The sequence below is a fragment of the Pongo pygmaeus genome, chromosome 11 (assembly GCF_028885625.2).
Source record: "Pongo pygmaeus isolate AG05252 chromosome 11, NHGRI_mPonPyg2-v2.0_pri, whole genome shotgun sequence".
Classification (NCBI taxonomy): Eukaryota; Metazoa; Chordata; class Mammalia; order Primates; family Hominidae; genus Pongo; species Pongo pygmaeus.
In genome coordinates this window covers 139,159,602-139,177,376 of record NC_072384.2, presented here as the reverse complement: position 1 = coordinate 139,177,376, position 17,775 = coordinate 139,159,602, and the positions used below count along the sequence as shown (strand labels likewise).

The window sequence follows — 17,775 nt, the reverse complement described above, 5'->3', positions numbered from 1 at the left end:
ATGCAGCACCCCCCAGACACAGCACCCTCAGACGCAGCAACCCCCTGAGACGCAGCACCCCCCAGACGCAGCACCCTCTGAGATGCAGCACCCCGAGATGCAGCACCCCCCAGATGCAGCACCCTCAGGCGCAGCACCTCCCGAGATGCAGCACCCCCTGAGACGCAGCACCATCAGGCACAGCACCCCCTGAGACGCAGCACCCCCCAGGCGCAGCACCCCCGGGCCATGGAGCTGCTCCCCTGCATCTGCTGAATCAAGAATGACAGGAGGCACGACATCAGCCGGCTTCAGCTGAAAGCAGAGCCTAAGACGCAGAGCTTTCCAGGCCGTCCTCTGTTGGGGGCTGTGACCCCCACTAACAGGAGTAAGAGCAAGAGTGGGAGTGAAACGAGAAATGTTCCCTCGTCCGCCTCGCAGGGTGTGCAATGGGGGTGTGACTCACTTCTTCATGCCCTGCTCTCAGACCTCTAGGGGAGCATATAGACGGGTAGGCTGTGGGGCTCTGACCCCAGGCAGTGTCTAGGGGTGAATGTTTTCAGCTCCTGAAGCCCCCGTGGGCGTGTGTCACAGTGTTGTCTTTTAGTTTTGCTGTCTCTAGGCAGCTTGTGTTAACCAGCTCAATTACACCCTCTGCCTTGTCGAAAGGACAACGGGCTTTCTGTATCCCAGGTTCTTCCTTGGTGTACCAGAAGGATCAGGTCACACGTGGGCTTGGAGAATGAGTGCAAGGTTTTACTGAGTGGAGGTAGCTCTCAGCAGAGGGGAAGCCAGAAGGGCGATGGAGTGGAAAGGTTTTCCCCGGGAGTTGGGCTGCTCAGTGGCCTGGGCTCTCCTCTGACTGCCCCAGCCAAACTCCACATCATTCTGCTTCTGCCCGTCGGTGTCCTGCCGGCATGCCAGTGTGTGTCAGGGCATTCCTCTCCACATCCAGCCACCCGTGTGTGCCCCCGCTGATGTGCTCCTCTCGACATCCAGCTGCTTGTGTGCCTGCCTGCTGGGGTCTCAGGGCTTTTCATAGGCACAAGATGGGGGCGTGGCAGGCCATGGTGGTCTTGGGAAATGCAACATTTGGGTGTGAAGGCAGGAGTGCCTGTCCTCACCTAGGTCCGTGGGCACAGGCCCGGGGGTGGAGCCCTCGCCAGGGACCCACCCTTCTTCCCTACCCAGCACTTCCCTGCCCCTCTCCCATATCAGGAGGAAGAACCGGCACCAGGGCGGTGCACAGACGGGCCCAGGGCCACCGGGCCGTGGAGGAAGGGTGACGGCTGACTCCATCTCCCACTGACCAGCACTTGCCAGAGGCCAGAACCCCCTAGTGGCACAAGCGTTGATTCCCAGGGGATTCCAGTGTCCTCACCCTGACATCAGCAAGAAGCCAGGGCCTAGGACAAATTATAGGACAGCAGGTAGATGCCCAGCAGGGAGCCTATGAGGGGGGCTTGGCCACCACACTGTCACACCTTCCTCTGCGTCCACGAGGACTCTCCCAGAAAGGTCTATACCGTGCACACATTGCACTGCAGTGCACTCTGAGGGGCTCGAGGAGGTGCTGGGCTTCGCATTAGCACCAACAGGGTTCAATGCAGATGAGGGGCGGGACACAGCAGCCCAGGGAGGAGAGGGCGCCTGGAGAGGTGAACTTCCGGGGGCTTCAGGAGCCCCAGGAGGCTCTGCACGTCCAGAGGCTGAGGAGTCAGCAGAGGTCTCAGATTCCTGGATCCCACAGGCCACAGACAAGGTCTCGCGTGGAAACTGGGGCCACTGCATTCCTGAATGAGCTAGCCTGGGGGGGCGGCCAGGCCTGGGAGATGGGTGCTGTCCCCATCCCTGTCCAGTCTGATCTAAATTAAAACTTGAACTTCTCACCAGTTTAAAGCTTTTCTCCACCCTCAGCTCAGGCCTGACGCACAAAGTCCTTGCACAGCAGGGCGGAGCGGAGGAGGCCATCTGCTTCTACCCCGACGCTTCTCCTTCGCCACCCGCCACCAAGGTTCTCTACAGTGCGAGGAGAGTGGCAGGGGAGACAAGGGGCTGTTGTCGCCTGCACCGATGCCCTGCCCTGACATTTGCCCACACGCTTGCCGTAGGGACCTCGAGCGCTGCCTGTCCTCATGCTGTGCCAGCTGACCGCTGCCCATCCACCCCAGCTCGTGTCCCCAACGGCCCAACTCTCCCACCTTTCCTGCCTTCCCCTTGGGAGAAGCCTTCAAGCTGGCTGGAACTCAGCCATTTTCTGGGGCCCCCACCCAGTAGCTTGGGCTCATCCCAGATTGAGATGCAGAGAGATGTGATTCCCAAGCTGGGATTTGGAAGTGGGGCCTGCAGCCTGGCCAGGATCAATGCCAGTTGGCAACGGGCATGGCAGAGGCTAGCCGAGACCCAGAGAGATGGGCCTGATGCTTCCCCTGCCCACACCAGGCAGGGGCCACCCCATCCCAGCAGAGTCTGGACCCAGCCCAGAAAGACAGAGGGAAGAAACCCAGAATTGGCAGAGTTTACACAACGGGGTTGATCCGGAAGACATTTGGTTACGCTTGTGTTATCGGGCTCCATGGAGCCTTGATTCCAAAAATAAGCTTGCTTATGGAAAAATAATAATCACTTTTTGAAAGTTTTTATTAAAGTATAATACACAGACAGAAAAGTGTGCATATCATAAGTGTTGGGCTCAGTGAATTTTTTTCATGAACTAGGGATACCCATAAAAAAATAGTTACTTTTTAAACTTTACGTGTGTGGCCTAGGAGAATATTGTTCCACTGCACAGGAAATGAGTCTTCCTGCCAACAAGGGTCTTTAATCCCCTTGCAGAGCCCCTCACAGACACACACCGCCCAGAGAGGTCCCAGCCTCCAAGCAGAGCATTTGGGCCTCCAGGAGGAGAGTGGCTAGCACATTTCTTGATGGGGACCTGGGGGCTGATGTAGAACACACAGAATGGCCATGCACGACAATTATCTGTGAAGCTTGCAGAGCCCTGGCTGCACCTCAGGCCAATTAACCAGAACCATGAAAACAGGACCCAAGCATCGTGTTTGTGAAAGCTCCCCAGATAGCCCCACAGACAGCCCAGCCTGACGACCATGATTTGAGTTCACTGTGTAATCTGTGTAACTAACTGGTTTAAATATACACTACACCTAGTTCCCATCCTACCAGTGGTTTAGACAATCTAAATGAATCCTTTAATCTTATGCGAGAAGTTAAAGAACCGCCCAAGGTCTAGTCAGCCTGTGCGGTAGCCTGCTCAGGCTGTCATGACAACGTACCCCAGACAAGGGGCTTGAACAGCAGGTATCCTCACAGTTCTGGAGGCCAAGATCAAGGTTGCAGCAGGAGTGGTTTCTTCTGAGGTCTCTCCCCTTGGCTTGTAGACACCATCCTCCCGCTGTGTCCTCACTTGGGCATCCCTCCCTTGGTGCTGTGTCCTAATTTCCTCTTCCTATAAGGCCATCAGTCACTAGGGTGCACCCCAGTGACCTCACTATAACTTCATTACTTCTTTAAAGACCCTGCTTCCAAATACAGTCACACTCTGAGGTACTGAGGTTAGAACTTCAATATATGAAAATATATTAATTGAGTGGGGCACAGCTCAGCCCATAACAGCCAGATACATCTTACCTGACTAGCAAACGTGCCTGGTGTCAGGTCTGGGAATACGGGGTCGGAGAAGCCCCTTACACAGGATGCTGTCTTCCTGAGAATGCAGTGTGATGGGCCGTCCTCTGGATGAGCTGGGCTTCCAGCACCCGGAAAACCAGACCTTGCCAGCAGCCCCTGCTGAGGCTGGCTTTCCCTGGCTGCTTCCGGAGAAATCTCCACACCTCACGTGGAGGCTCTGCCACGCAAGTGAAGGTGAATTTGAGCAGGAAAAGGTTTGGGAAAGGAGGCACTTCGAGGCTGTTGCAGTAGTCCTGGGAATAGGTCACTGGGACACGCACTGAGGTGTGGGCTGTGAGGGTGCGTGTCATCCGTGGAGTCATTTGCAGACGTCTGCAAGCAGAAAGAGAGCCAGACTGCACGGAGGACTCACCATGGTGGCCTGAGGACGCCACACTTGACGTGCAAGGGGCAGCAGCCCAGCTCCAGGACCTTCTGCAAATGTGTCCCTGTCTGGACTCCATAACTGCAAAGGTGTTTTATTTCCTGGAACTTTTAGATCAAAGGACATTGTTTTAGGACTCTGAGCTGCTATTTCCATTTCTCTGGAGAAATCGTAAGAGGCAACAGCCAATTACTATCAGTGAGGGTTGAAGGAACAAGAAAGAAAAGGGCTGTTATCCCTTCAACAGTGAGGCTCATCAAAGACCACAGAGTTTGCCAGTCTCACTCCTCAGGAAATGCATTGCTTGAAAGAAACTCTGCCCCAGTAGAAGATACTGAATGGAAATTCCTTTGGCAGGAGGAAACAGAATCAGGCCCTGCGAGTGAATTTGCACCAGGAAATAGACTCTTATGTGCTCTTTGAAGCTACCAAGAAAAAAGAATATGCCCCATTTGCTGCTTCTAGGGAGGTGAAGGCCGTCTCTCCACCTACATCAGCTGGTGGGGGAGCCCCCTGGGTGACCTCATCTTGCCCAGACCACCCATCCACCACTGCTTCCCTTAACCTTCTTCCTTAAGAATGGTGAGATGGCTCAACTGGAATGTTCCGGATGAAAAGAGACACTTCGTGATGACTTCCACTTCGTTACTCCCCTTTCGCTTTAAAAGAGTTAAACGTTGCCGGGGTTTTATGTGTAAGTGGATCCGAAGACCACCCACGTGTTGGGAAGCTGAAGTTGCCAGAAACATTCCCTGATTTCCAATATCTCCCTTCCTGGAGCTGAGAGCTTCATCTCACTACTGGCGGCTTAGTGTTTTGCACAAAGGTTTGAGCTCTCAAACAGTTTTAAGCAAGAGAGCCATTTGTGAAATAAAATTTTACACAGCAACGTAATTTCTAAAACAGGGTGGGGAGCACCCTCGTCAGTCCCCAGTGCGTCGCTCCATCTGTCCATGGAGTCCCACGACATGCCAAGCACCGCACAAGTCCCTGAGGACACAAATATCTGAGACCATCTCATCTTGCACTCAGAGTATTGACAGCCTCCAGCAGGAAAGATGCTGCAGCAAACAGAAAACTTTGATTCGCTGTGACGAAGGAGAAACAATGAGGAGAGATGGGGTGTGCTTCTGACCAACTACACTGTAAATAAGTCAAATTAATGTGACTCCAAAACCTTAACTAAATGATTCTGAAGATGAAAGAAGAAAGGAATAAGAATAATTCAACATTTTTGGAAAGAGGGGCAGTGGAGGAGGCTTGCCTTTGCGGATATTAAAACAAGTGAGAAAGCAGTCAAAACAGGAACTTCATGCTGCAGCCGATGACAGGTAGAGGATGCCCCTGAAAAAGACGCTTCTAGCAAAGGCTGAACACGTGGACAAAGTCGCGTTATGGACGATTAGACTGAGGATGGAATTTTCAATTAATAGTGCTTAAAAGTGTGACTCCTTGGGAAAAAAATCAAGTTAAGAGTGTCACTCCAAACCATATCCCAAAGTAAATTCCAAATAGATCGACAAGCTGAACGTTGAAAAGAAGCCATAAAATCTTTCAAAGAAAACAGAGGTGAACATTTAACTGACTTTATAGTAAGTTGGGTAAGATCTCTTAAAGAACTGTATTGTCTTAGTCCATCTTCTGCTGCTATAACAGAGTACCTGAGGCTGGGGAATTTATTAAGAAAAGGAATTTGTTTCTGCCAGTTCTGGAAGCTGGGAGGCCTCAGGTTCAGGCGCTGCATCCGATGGGCTTCTGGCCAGGACCTCCTGCTGCATCAGAGCATGGCCATTATAACAGCCCCATGCTCGTGGTAACCAGCCCCTCCTGTGAGAACCCACTGATCTACCAATCCACGAAGGGATTACCCGCCTCCTAAAGGCCCCGCCTCTCAATACTGTTACCTTGGGGATTCAGTTTCAACGTGAGTTTCAAAAGGAATAAACATATTTCCCTTTGAAATATTTCATAGCAAGTATGAAAACAAATAACAAAGGAAAATTTTATCTAAAATGGGAAAGTATTCATACCTCAAATAATAAAATTAAGCAAATAAGAAGTCAGGAAAAAATACAAGTAACAAAGGTAACAGAGAGTTCATATCCTTACTGTAGGAAGGGTGCTTTAACACAATTATTTTTTAAAGCCAAGCTTTCAGTAGGAAAAAGAGGAAAATGCCTCATAGGCAACTCACAGAAGAAAAAAAGTAGAAATGGATGATGAATATAGAAAGTATATTAAACCACACAAATGTTTTCTTCTTTATACATTGCTATGTTTTCTCAATTTTGTAAACAATCATGTTGTTTTCATAATCAGGAAAGAGTACAGCCAGTGTGAATTCATCTAGGTAAAGCTCAAAGCTAATCTTTCCAGCCAGGAGTTCAGGACAGGGTTCACCTCCAGGGGCTGATCGCTGTGAGGGGCGGGAGGAGGTACTCATGTTCTTTCTAAGTCTTGATTTGCTGGAGATCACATGAGTGTGTTCAGTAAGTCAAACTTCATCACAGTATACACTTCTAAAGTGTGTACTTATCTGTATTTGTATATGCTTTGATTTTTAAAGTTTACTTTAGCAAACTCAAAATATGTCTATGGCAAAAGAGATCACAAAAAAGAAATATATATATATATATATATATAGAGAGAGAGAGAGAGAGAGAAAGAGAGAGACGGAGTCTTGCTCTGTCACCAGGCTGGAGTGCAATGGCGCGATCTCAGCTGACTGCAACCTCTACCTCCCGGGTTCAAGCGATTCTCCTGCCTCAGCCTCCCGAGTAGCTGACAAAAAATATTTTTAATGCAGATGACCAATAAGGTGTTAATGCCTCAAATATACAGTAAGCGTTTATGAACCCACAGGAAAAAGCCAGACATCCAGCAATAAAGTGCGCAAGAGATACGAATGGGCAGAAGTGAGTGAGAGCAAATAAATCCAGCAAACCTGAAAAGATGCCTGAAGTCACAAGCAGCCAGGGAAGAGCATATTTGCGCAACAGAAAGTCATCATTACACCCATCAGGCCACATAAAAAATTTTAAAGAAAACTGTAACATACTTTGCTGGCAGGGAGATGGAGAAAGGTCTCTAATACACTGCTGAGGGGCGTGTTAAGATCCTGGCCTCTTTAGGAAGCTGCAACTGCTATTAAAATTAAAATACAAAGACCCTTCAGGTTGAATTCAAGCTAATGGAGAAGCTAAGTAGACAAAGCCGCCTTGCATTTTCAGGGAAACAGTTCTTTTCCTCCTGGTCTTCAAAGTTGTATGAGTTCCACTGTTGGATTTTCTTCATTTCTTCATCCTGGAAGGAGAGGCTGGCCCAGACCAGGGTCCATTCCCTGGTGCTGTCTGAGGACTCGTTCGGTCCTCAGGAGGCCTAGACCCATGCACAGATCTCTTCTCGGGTCCCCTGGCTCCCACTCTGCCACTCCATCCATCATGTGCACTGCAGCCAGCAGGAGCCTCCGAAAACACATCTCAGATCACGACACCATTTCTCGGTTGCGCTGGAATGAAACGTTCCTACCACACTGTCCGGGTCTGTCCCTACCAGCCCCTCCAACCTCCTTTGTCCAAACCCCGAGTGCCCTCCTGGCCCAGCCCTGCCCCTCTGACCTGTTTCAGTTTCCGAGCTGCACCGAGCTCTCGGCCATTTGGTGCCTCTCGTGGCCTCCAGTGCTGTCCCTTCCCTTTCCTGGGGGTGGAGAGGCCTCCATGTGTGCTCCCTGTCCCAGGAATATTCCCAGCACTTGCACGGTGGTGATTCATGAGTCTGTCTCCCTCGAAGGCTGGAGCTCAGGAGCTGGGACCCTCCACCTCACCGTCTGCCACGCCCCAACCCCAGCAGTGTCCCGCACGAGGAAGGAGCTGTAAGTACTGATGACTGGCACACTCAGGCCTCCTGCCCTCTGGCAGCTGAAATGTGAATGGCCAGTGTTGTGTGCTGGGAGAGGGAGGGTGGGAGAAAGGAGGCGACCCCAGCCATCCTGGTGTCTCCTGGAGGTGGCAGTGCAGGCCCAGGACCTCGAGCCTTCCCTCACTGGCCAGGCGTCCTCCCAGTCCCTCCCATGCTGGGTGTCCAGACAACAACCCACAGGCCCAGAGGCCACTCTGGTCTTAGTCTTGGTCCAGGCCAAGCAGGGACTGGACCTGCTTGGTGAGGACTGTGGAGAGGACTGTGACCTCTCCATCCGTTTGTTTCTGAACCTAAAAAATGGGCAAAGGGGAGGAAGAGAAGGACGATGACCCCCAGGGCCAGCTCCACAGGTGTGAGGCCTGGGCAGACTCATAGGGCCCGGCTGAGCCCACAGGGACCCCGCGCTCTCTTCAAGGCCTGGCCATCGCTGCCTTGGAAGTCTGAAGGCCTTCTGAACTGGGGGCCCCCACTTCCATTTCGCCCTGGGCCCCATAAACAGCACATCCAGGCCTGAGAGCGCCTACGCAAGAGAGCTGTGGGCTGAGGGCTGAGGCGCTGGCTGCCAGGCTGCACCAGGCTTGCAAGGGCCACTGGCCTGACTCCTCACAGTCTGAAGACACCTGAGGACTCCTGCAGCCATCAGCCACCCCCTGCCGCAGGAGGCAAGTGCTGGAGAAGCTCAGCACCTTTTGCTTCTCTCCCCCACTGCTGTGGAGCCCCCTCTATGTACTGAGAAAAGCCAGGCCACTCCAGGAACTCGCCCTGCAGCTTCCCGTGGACACGTTACAGCTCCTGCCCCTCGAGCTTGGCGGGGGGGACTGTAAACCCCTCTCCTCTCCCAGGTGGGCCCTCGCCAGGGCAGCTTTATGACAGGGATGATGGGCCTCGAAGGGGAGAGAACTCTGTTGAATATCAATATCCGGGCTCATTAGGAAGGAGATATTTCAAGAATTATATATGCAAACAGTGAAAAGGCAAATGGTTTTAATAATGACTTATTAAAAGGCCTTTCCCCGGACTGAGAGAGTCCCATAGCGCATAAAGCCCCCAGCACTTAGCGGGATGGATTTAAGCAGCAGAAGGCACGCTCCGTGCAATTCTCCCCATAGCTCGGCTGACACGGGTCTCCTCTTGGGGGCTCTGGTCTGGTTTGTTTTTCAGCGGCCCGGGAGGCTCGGGTCTGGCTGGGTGCTGGGTTCCCATGGCTGCTTCTGGCTGCAGCTTCAGATGAAACGTGGACTCTATTCTTCCAGAGCTTTCCGAGGGCACACTATAAACCCAAGCCGGCCCTAGTGAGGCACCTCCTCTCTGCGCCTCAGTCTCCTGCATCTGTGGCTGGGGAGGGGCTGAAGTCGTGGGCTCTGAGCCTTCTCCATGGTGGGCACCCCCCTCTGTCCGGATCGCTGCCAGCTGTGCTTGGATGGGCCCAGGACACAGAGGGCAGCAGAGCCGGCCGAACCTGGCACTCAGGCGCCAGCCCCACAAGAAAGCCTCAGTTGAGGGATGAAATCCAAGATTACTTAAATACCTTCTGTTCTAACTTTGAAAAGCAGATGAGAGAAACACTTGAGTTGACCTCTGAAAGTACAGCCTCTAAAAGCGGGCTCTTGAATTCACTTCACCTCATTTCCATCATCCGCAACACTTTTTCCGCTGTGTGCTAATAGCTCTTGAGAAAACGTGGTTGGCTTAGCTGGAGATGGGATGGGCTCCCCTGGAGGACCGGCCATGGGAGGGCAACGGAAACCCACAGGGCACCAGGTGACTGTCTGGGGAGTGGTGTGCAGGGGCAGGACACCAGCCCCGGAGCCCTGGAGGGGCCCAGAAGACCCTCACTCCCTGAGGGAGGCCGGGACTAGAGGCGAGGTGAGGGAAGCCAGTTCCTGGACACAAAGAGGGAGGCCAGAGGAGGAAGGGCCGAGCGCCAGATTGGAGCCCTGGTAGCCGCCAAGGCGATGGAGCCCTGCAGGCGGCAGGTGTGGGCTCAGGGACCTCAGCTGGGCCAGAGAAAGACCCAGTGCAAGAGTCAGGAAGTGCTGTTCTGGGCAAGGCCTTGGACAGCAGAATCCACCGCCCATTCTACAAGGAGAAAATCAAGGGGCAGACAGGCAAGGCACGGCCCCCAATTCTCATGGGGAGTTGGGGCTGAGCTGGGGTCTGCACCCAGCTCCTATACCTCAAGGCAGAGCCCACTCCAGCAGGCCAATCTGCACAAGGCTGGACCAGTTAAGGAATGCAAAGCAAGCAACTGGCTACTCCCAATGTGAGCAGCTTAGTGTGAACTGCGCCAAGCTGGACAGGGCAACGCCCAGCCCTATTTAATCGATGTATAATAAAGTCGGGGTCCATCAGTAGGCCCTCTGGGACCCCACTCTGACTTGCCCTTCCAGCCTGACCTCCTTGGGAGTACAGCTCAGTCCCTGATCACACCCCACACACACCCAGCCCCACGGAGCCACTCCTCTAGGATATCCCTGACTCCAACCACACTAGACCCAGCCCCGCTTCAGAGTGACCAATTCCCTTCCATTTGCCTGGGCCTCGGGATGGAGAGGGGACTGTTTCCCTGAATGCAGGACTTTCCATTTTAAAACCAATGAAGTCCCAGTCAAACCAAGATGAGCTAGAGACCCTAGCCCTCTTCTTCCAGCCTCATTCCTTCCTTCACATCCCCACAGCCCAGGCCAGCCTGCCCCTTCGGGGGGGGGCCTTTCCCATGCACCCAGCCTGACTGTCCTCATGGGGCCTCCCTGCCACTGACCACTTTCCTGCCTGACCCAAAGACACCCAGGCACAGTGCTCCCAAATTACCCCATCCGCAAGCTCCTCTGCTGCCTGCAATGCCCTACCTGTTGCAGTGTGAAACACACAATCTAAAGGGCGCCCCATGCTGGGACAGACCCTGGGAGGCAGCCCTGCTGGCAGCAGGCCCTCTGACACACGTGAGACAAGGCGGAGGGCAAGGGCCTTCTGGGGGCATTTTGGGGAAAGGAAGGTCATTTACGCTATTCCAATATCCCGGCTCTGTGGGGAAGCTGTGGGGCCCGGAGCGAGGGTCTTCTCTTCCAGCAGGGTGACTGCTCAGAACGCAGTAGTTAAACAAAACATCGTGGAGACTTCTGTGAAGCACGCATTCGTTTGAGGTCTCCTCTCACCCATCATTTTGCTGCCCCCTCCGACCCCAAAGACCAGCATTAGGGAGTGAGTGTACAATCCCCGGGAGCCAGTTTCCAACAGGCTGTCCTGTTCTGTGGGACCCCCGAGCCAAGCTTGTCTCGGGATAATGGTGTGCAGAGAAAGCTAGTGGACGACCTGAACTGTGCCACTGTCAGCCAGCAGCCTGTGCTGGGAATCGCTGAGATGACCCTCCACAGTATCTTGGGGCTGGAGACAGCTGGGAGATACCACCCCTAGTCCTGAAAGGCAAGGGGCTGTGGGAGTAGCTAATGGCAGCTTGAGACAGACCCACCTGTCCTGGGTTGGGAGCTGGAGAGAGACCCGCCTGTCGTGGGTTGGGTTTTTCAGAAGCAGGAGTTCAGACAAAGTCAGGATACAAGATGTTTGTGAGGGTCCAGCACCTGGACAGGAGGGACGAGGGAGGAGCGGGTGGAGGGAGACGTTCAACTGTGGTACAGGCCTGTCTGGAAGCTCCCAAGTGCACAGTACCCATCCAGCATCCCACCTCGGGTCTCCCAAGACCCTCTCCCAGTCTCCGGGTGTGAGCTGGGCATGAAAAGCTTGACCCAGGCCGGTTGGGGCTCATCATTGGGAAGATCCTGAAGAGCTAACAGGTGGAAGCTGTGTTCTGACCACTCCCCAAAGCTAGGAGCAAGTCCTTCCTGGAAGGGGCATCTGGGTGGCACATCTCCAAGTCTGTCACACAGGCTGAGAGAAGCCGAGACATCAGCAGAAGGGCAGAAGTTGAGATGTTTGAGTGTAGGCACAAGTAGAAGGCAAATGACAGCAACAGACAGGGTGGGAGCCAGGCGGCCTTGCCCAGCTCCTGCCCCCTTCTACTCTGTGTCCCTGGCTGCCAACCTGACCAGAAGCCGTAGAGCAGAGAAGCCGCTGGGGTCTGGCCCGTGCAGTCAGCCTCCTGCAACACGGAGCGTGGCGAGGATGGAGGTGGGTCTGGACCAGCAGTAGACAGCCAGCACCCTGGTCAGCAAAGCATGGCACTGTCCCTAAAGATACAGAGCTTCGCCAGTCAGCAAAGCACGGCACTGTCCCTAAACATACGGGGCTTTGTTTTCCTTTGATTATTATTACTTGCATTTGAAGGAGCTTGGAAAACATGAGGAAGATTACAGAAGACTAAAACACACACACACACACACACACCCCAGCACATGCATGCACAGACAGAAACACACACTTGCCACGTACACACACATCATGCATGATACACATCACACACACATATGCATCTGCACACATGCACACACAGGCACACACACACAGCATGCACACACACCCCATAAATATGCACATGTATGCACACATGCTCATATAGGCACACACTCTCACACACCATGCACACACACACAAGCTACACTTTGTTGCGTTGATTCTTTTACAGCTTTCTCAAATGTTTCTATAGATGTTGGTGCATTTGAATATGACACTTGTTCAATTAATTTTAATAATATATACTTTTCAAAAATTACCTTCTTCAACTACATTTTTAAACTCTTTTAACTTAGAATGGTAAGAATCGTTCTCTGCAAATTCTGGTTTATCCAAGGCTAGTCTTATGAGGGGCATTTGTGTTTTCTTACATTTCTTCTTGGTTAACAAGTTAGTAGATTATCTATTCTATTTTTCTAGAGTCAGCTCTCAGGCTTCATTTATCAATTCACTTGTTTCCATCTTTGAATTCGTTATTTCTGCTGTTATCTGTAGTCCTTACTTCTGCTTTCCTTGGGTTTGTTTGTCTTTTATTTCACGTGATTTCTTAATTTCCTTTAACAGTTTTTAAACTGTGGAATTATTTTCTCAGTATAGTCCAAGCTACATCTAATAAGCTCTAGCATGTAACTTTTTCTTTTTTGTTCTTTTCTAAATATTGTGTCACTGCTGATTTGGTTTTTCTCTTTTATCCATGAGATGACTGTTTTAAGTTCCCAGGAAGTGGGTCTTCTGGTTCCAATTTATTCCTGAATTTTTATTTTGACTGTCATTACACTGTAGTTAGAAGATGTGACCTCTACTATCTCCAGCATTTAGGATGTATTGCGGATCCAGGGACACAGGAAGTAAGGTGGGCTCTGTCGCAAGGATGGTTACAACATAGACTTCCATGTCAGTCTTCCATTATTTGCATACTCGAGACTCTGATGTGCTGGCTGATTTGCCAAGAAACCCCCGCAGCAGACTGCGTTCGCAGGGCAGGGCTGAGTAGCAGGGGCAGCACCTCTCACAGGGGCAGGGCCGCTTGCCCAGCCTTGAGGAAGGGGGACCCAGACATTGCCTTTCTCAATACTGAGCCCCTAATCAGGATTTCTGGTGGTCTGGGGTCTGGGGCTAGGCTATCTGGACCGTCAAACTCTTCCCACTGCGCCATCAGCCCCACTAGGAAAGAAAGGGGAGAAATTAGGGCTTTGCTTTAAAGAGTTCAACGGTCAGAATGTGTCCCTCGCAAACTGACATGCTGGAAGCCTCATCCCCAAGTGAGGGCGGGGCCTGCCATTAGAAGGTGATGAGGTCACAGAGGCAGAAACCTCACGAATGGGATCAGGCCCCTCATCAAAGAGGCCTGAGAGACGACACCTACCAGCTGGAAGGCGGCTCCGCACCAGACACCGAAGCTGCTGGGCCTTCGATCTCGGACCTCCATCTTCCAGAACTGTGAGCCACTCATTCCTGATATTCCTAAGCCAGGCCATGTACGGTATTTTGTTACGGCAGCCCAAATGGACCAAGATAGGAGCTAAAGGTAACTGACAGAGCTAACAGACAGGTCCTCAGCTGCAGGCCTGGGGTAGAAGGGCTGCCAAAGGGGCTGTGGGGGTGACGGGGGGGCTGCATCCCTGTGGCCCCACTTGGCACAGGGGCTTTGACTCACTGCTGGAGCTGCCAGGCTTTGAGTGGACAGGCCCGGCCTGGGACGGGGCAACAGCGGCAGAAGGCAACTTGGACAGAGGACCATGTCTCTCCCCTTTGTCCGGAAAGAAGTCCTCATGTCGAGTTCAAGGGAGGAGTGAGGCTTCAATTGAAAAAAAAAAAAAAAAAAAAAAAAAAATCTAATGTCAGTCTTGCTACCAGTCTTTGCATATGGCCATTTTGGCTAAATTTTATTTGATTTGGAGGGAAAAGGTAATGTGACATCATCCACACTCTGAGTAATATGGAGCAATTATTACCTGTTAAGCCTACTTACCTTCGTCTCCAAAACCTACCAGGGACTGGGAGATTGAGAGTGCCCACAGCTGTAGTGCTGCCAGTTTCTCCTTGTGGTTCCAATCCCTCTTCAAATAATTTATTTATTTATTTTTTTTTTTGAGACGGAGTCTTGCTCAGTTGCCCAGGCTGGAGTGCAATGGTGTGATCTTGCTGCAACCTCTGCCTCCCGGGTCCAAGTAATTATCTGCCTCAGCCTCCCGAGTAGCTGAGATTACAGGCACCCTCCACCACGCCCAGCTAATTTTTGTATTTTTAGTAGAGATGGGGTTTCACCATCTTGGGCAGTTTGGTCTTGAACTCCTGACCTCATGATCCACCCACCTTGGCCTCCCAAAGTGCTGGGATTACAGGCGTGAGCCAACACGCCCGGCCTCTCAAATAAATATTAATACTGTCTATTATATTTAGTTTTATGGAAGTGTATAACTTCATTATGGATTGAACATTTTATCAACAAAAAGAAACCCTCTTCATGCAGTTTTTCTTCTTTGAACTCAAATTTTCTGGTATTAATATCGTGACTCCTACTTCACTCTGGGTTTTATTTTCTTTTTTATTTACTTGGAAATATTCTCATGATTCTGTGTTCATTTTTCTTATTGTAAACATACAAAAAGTCTTGGGTTTATGTGGCCCCTGAGAGTCTTTTTCTTAAAATGGGTAAATTTATCCCATTTAGATTTATAATTATAATTGATACATTTGGTCTTATGTTATAGGATCTTATTTCAATCTCCTGGTGGAATGCTTCCTAGGGGTTTTCTTCCATTGTTGTTTTATATATTGTTAGGTTGTTTTCTTTCTCTCTGTCCTCTCCTATACCTTGGAAGAATACAGTCATCATGGTTGTTTTCATTGTAATACTTTTTTATATAAATATAATGAAATGAATACGGGGAGAAGTTAATTCTGCTGAGTGGAGTGGGATGTCGAAAGGATCATGAGGAAGCTAAAGTGCAGTGGCCCCATAACAGCTCATTGCAGCCCAGAACTCCTGGGCTCAAGCGATCCTCCTGCCTCAGCCTCCCAAGCAGCTGGGACCACAGGTGCACAGCCCTACACCCACCTAATTTTTTTTTTAATTTTGTAGAGATGGGATCTCTCTATGTTGCCCAGGCTGGTCTCAAACTCCTGGCCTCAAGCAGTCTGCCCACCTTGACCTCCCAAAGTGCTGGGATTCCAAGCATGAGCCACCACACCCAGCCTTAATTCTCTTCATAACTTTAAAAATACTTCTTATCCTGTGTTTCTGAACGTTATGATCTACTGTAACAAAACAAAGTGAGTAAATTAGCAGAATTACACTTATTCCAACTTCCCCAGCTACCTATTTTTGGCTGGTGTTCTCTGCACATTTTTTGCCATTTTGGTTAATCTGTTGTGATTTTTATCTTATTAAAATTATTAACATTTATTCAGAAAATACTTAATGATTATTCCCTAAGTTCCAGGTTCTGTTGCTGCTGGTGGCTCAGTCATACACAAAACAAAATATGTCCTCAGAATAAATAATCTGTCCTCAGAGAGACTGCAGTCTAGAAGGGAAGAGAGACGTTAAGTGACTAATTCCACAATAGACGTGTAGTCTGCCTTGGTCTGTTCAGCTGCTATAACAAAACACTATGAACTAAGTAGCCTGTAAATAATAAAAATTTATTTCTCACAGTTGTGGAGCCTAAAATGCCAAGATCAAGGCACACTCATTGTGTGGCGAGGGCCATTTTTCTGGCTCATAAACAGTGTCTTATTCCTGTGTTCTCACATGGTGGAAGGGACCAAAAAGCTCTTTTGGGTCCCTTTTAGAAGGGCACTAATCCCATTTATGAAGGCACCATCCTCGACCTACTCACCTCCCAGAGGCCCCATGTCCTAATAGCATCACCTTAAGGGTTAGAATTTCAATATATGAATTTGTAGGGGCTGGGGGGTCACAAACATTCAGATTGTAATATAAAACTTTTCAGCTTCTTTGAGAGTGACACTTACCTTATCATTGGTGGCACTTTACAATCTCCATCAGCCACATGATAACCTGATTAGATTAGTGATCAGGGAAACGTCTATGTTCTGATGTGTGTCCAGACTCAAGACTATTATTTGGACTTCATTTCACATTTAAACGAATTCCCTGCTCACCATCTGCCCTTTCTTTGTCCAATCCATGTTTAGTTTATGATTTGGATTAATCTTTTGGTTGGTTGAAATAAATCTTCATATAGTAGTAATAGCTGTTGCTCTTGATGACATCGTTTAATTGAAAAAGTGCATACACGGGAAACAAGTTCTCTTACATGAGATATTGTCTTCTGCTGCATTATACAAGTAGGAACTTTGGCTAGGAGAAAATCTTGGGTTCACAGACTCTTCATCTGAAGAATTACAAATACTGGCCTTTCTAACACAATGTTGAGATAATTCTGAGGCCAGCCTCACAAGTTCCTTTACTAAATGATCCTTTTCTTATCACTAGGTGCTTGTGAGATTCCATGCATCATACTAGAGGTGTGAGCACTGCACCTAAGGGTGCCTTGGATCATCCCTGAGATGCAGGCACTGCACCAGGAGGTGTCTTGGATCATTCCTGAGGTGTGAGCCCATCATCAGGAGGTATGTTGAATCATCCCTGAGGTAACAGCACTGCACCAAAGGGGTCTTGATTCATCCCTGAGGTGGGAGCACTGCCCCAGGAAGTGTCTTGAATCATCCCTGAGGTGTGAGCACTGCACCAGGAGGTATGTTGGATCATGCCTGAGTTGTGAGCACTGCACCAGATGTCTTGGATAATCCCTGAGGTAAAAACACTGCATCAGGAGATGTCTTGGGTCATCCCTGAGGTTCAGGCACTGCGCCAGAATGAATCATCAGAAGAAGGAGTATTACATCAAGAGGTGTTTTGGATCATACCTGAGGCGTGATCCTCCTTGAGGTGTGAGCACTGTAACAGGAGGTGTCTTGGATCTTCCCTTCGGTGTGATCACTGCACCAGGAAATGTCTTGGATCATCCCTGAGGTGTGAGCACTGTAACAGGAGGTGTCTTGGATCCTCCCTGAGGGGTGAGCACTACACCAAGAGGTGTCTTGGATCATGCCTGAGGTGTGATCACTGTACCAGGGGGTGTCTGGAATCATCCCTGAGGGGTGAATACTGTAAGAGGAGGTGTTTTGAATATTCCCGGAGGTAAGAGCACTTCACCAGGAGGTCTTTGGATCATCATACCTGACGTGTGAACATTTCACCCAGAAGTGGCTTATATCATTCCTGAGGTGTGATTCATGCACCAGGAGGTGTTTTGTACCATCCCTGAGGTGCAGGCACTGCACCAGTAGGTCTCTTGCATTATGCCTGAGGTTTGAGCGCTGCATCAGGAAGTGTCTTTTATCATCCCAGAGGTGTGAGCACCGCA

The 17,775-nt window shown here is 50.4% G+C and overlaps 1 long non-coding RNA gene across 1 annotated transcript in view; it reads left to right on the top strand.

The window, feature by feature from the left end:
- The first annotated feature begins 12,589 nt into the window (after positions 1–12,589).
- The window catches only part of LOC129031644 (uncharacterized), a 40,903-nt gene continuing 35,717 nt past the window's right edge, over positions 12,590–17,775 (top strand). The window contains exons 1-2 of the long non-coding RNA XR_008501079.1: positions 12,590–13,904; positions 16,842–16,978. This is a non-coding gene — a long non-coding RNA (uncharacterized LOC129031644). The remainder of the gene's footprint in view (positions 13,905–16,841; positions 16,979–17,775) is intronic.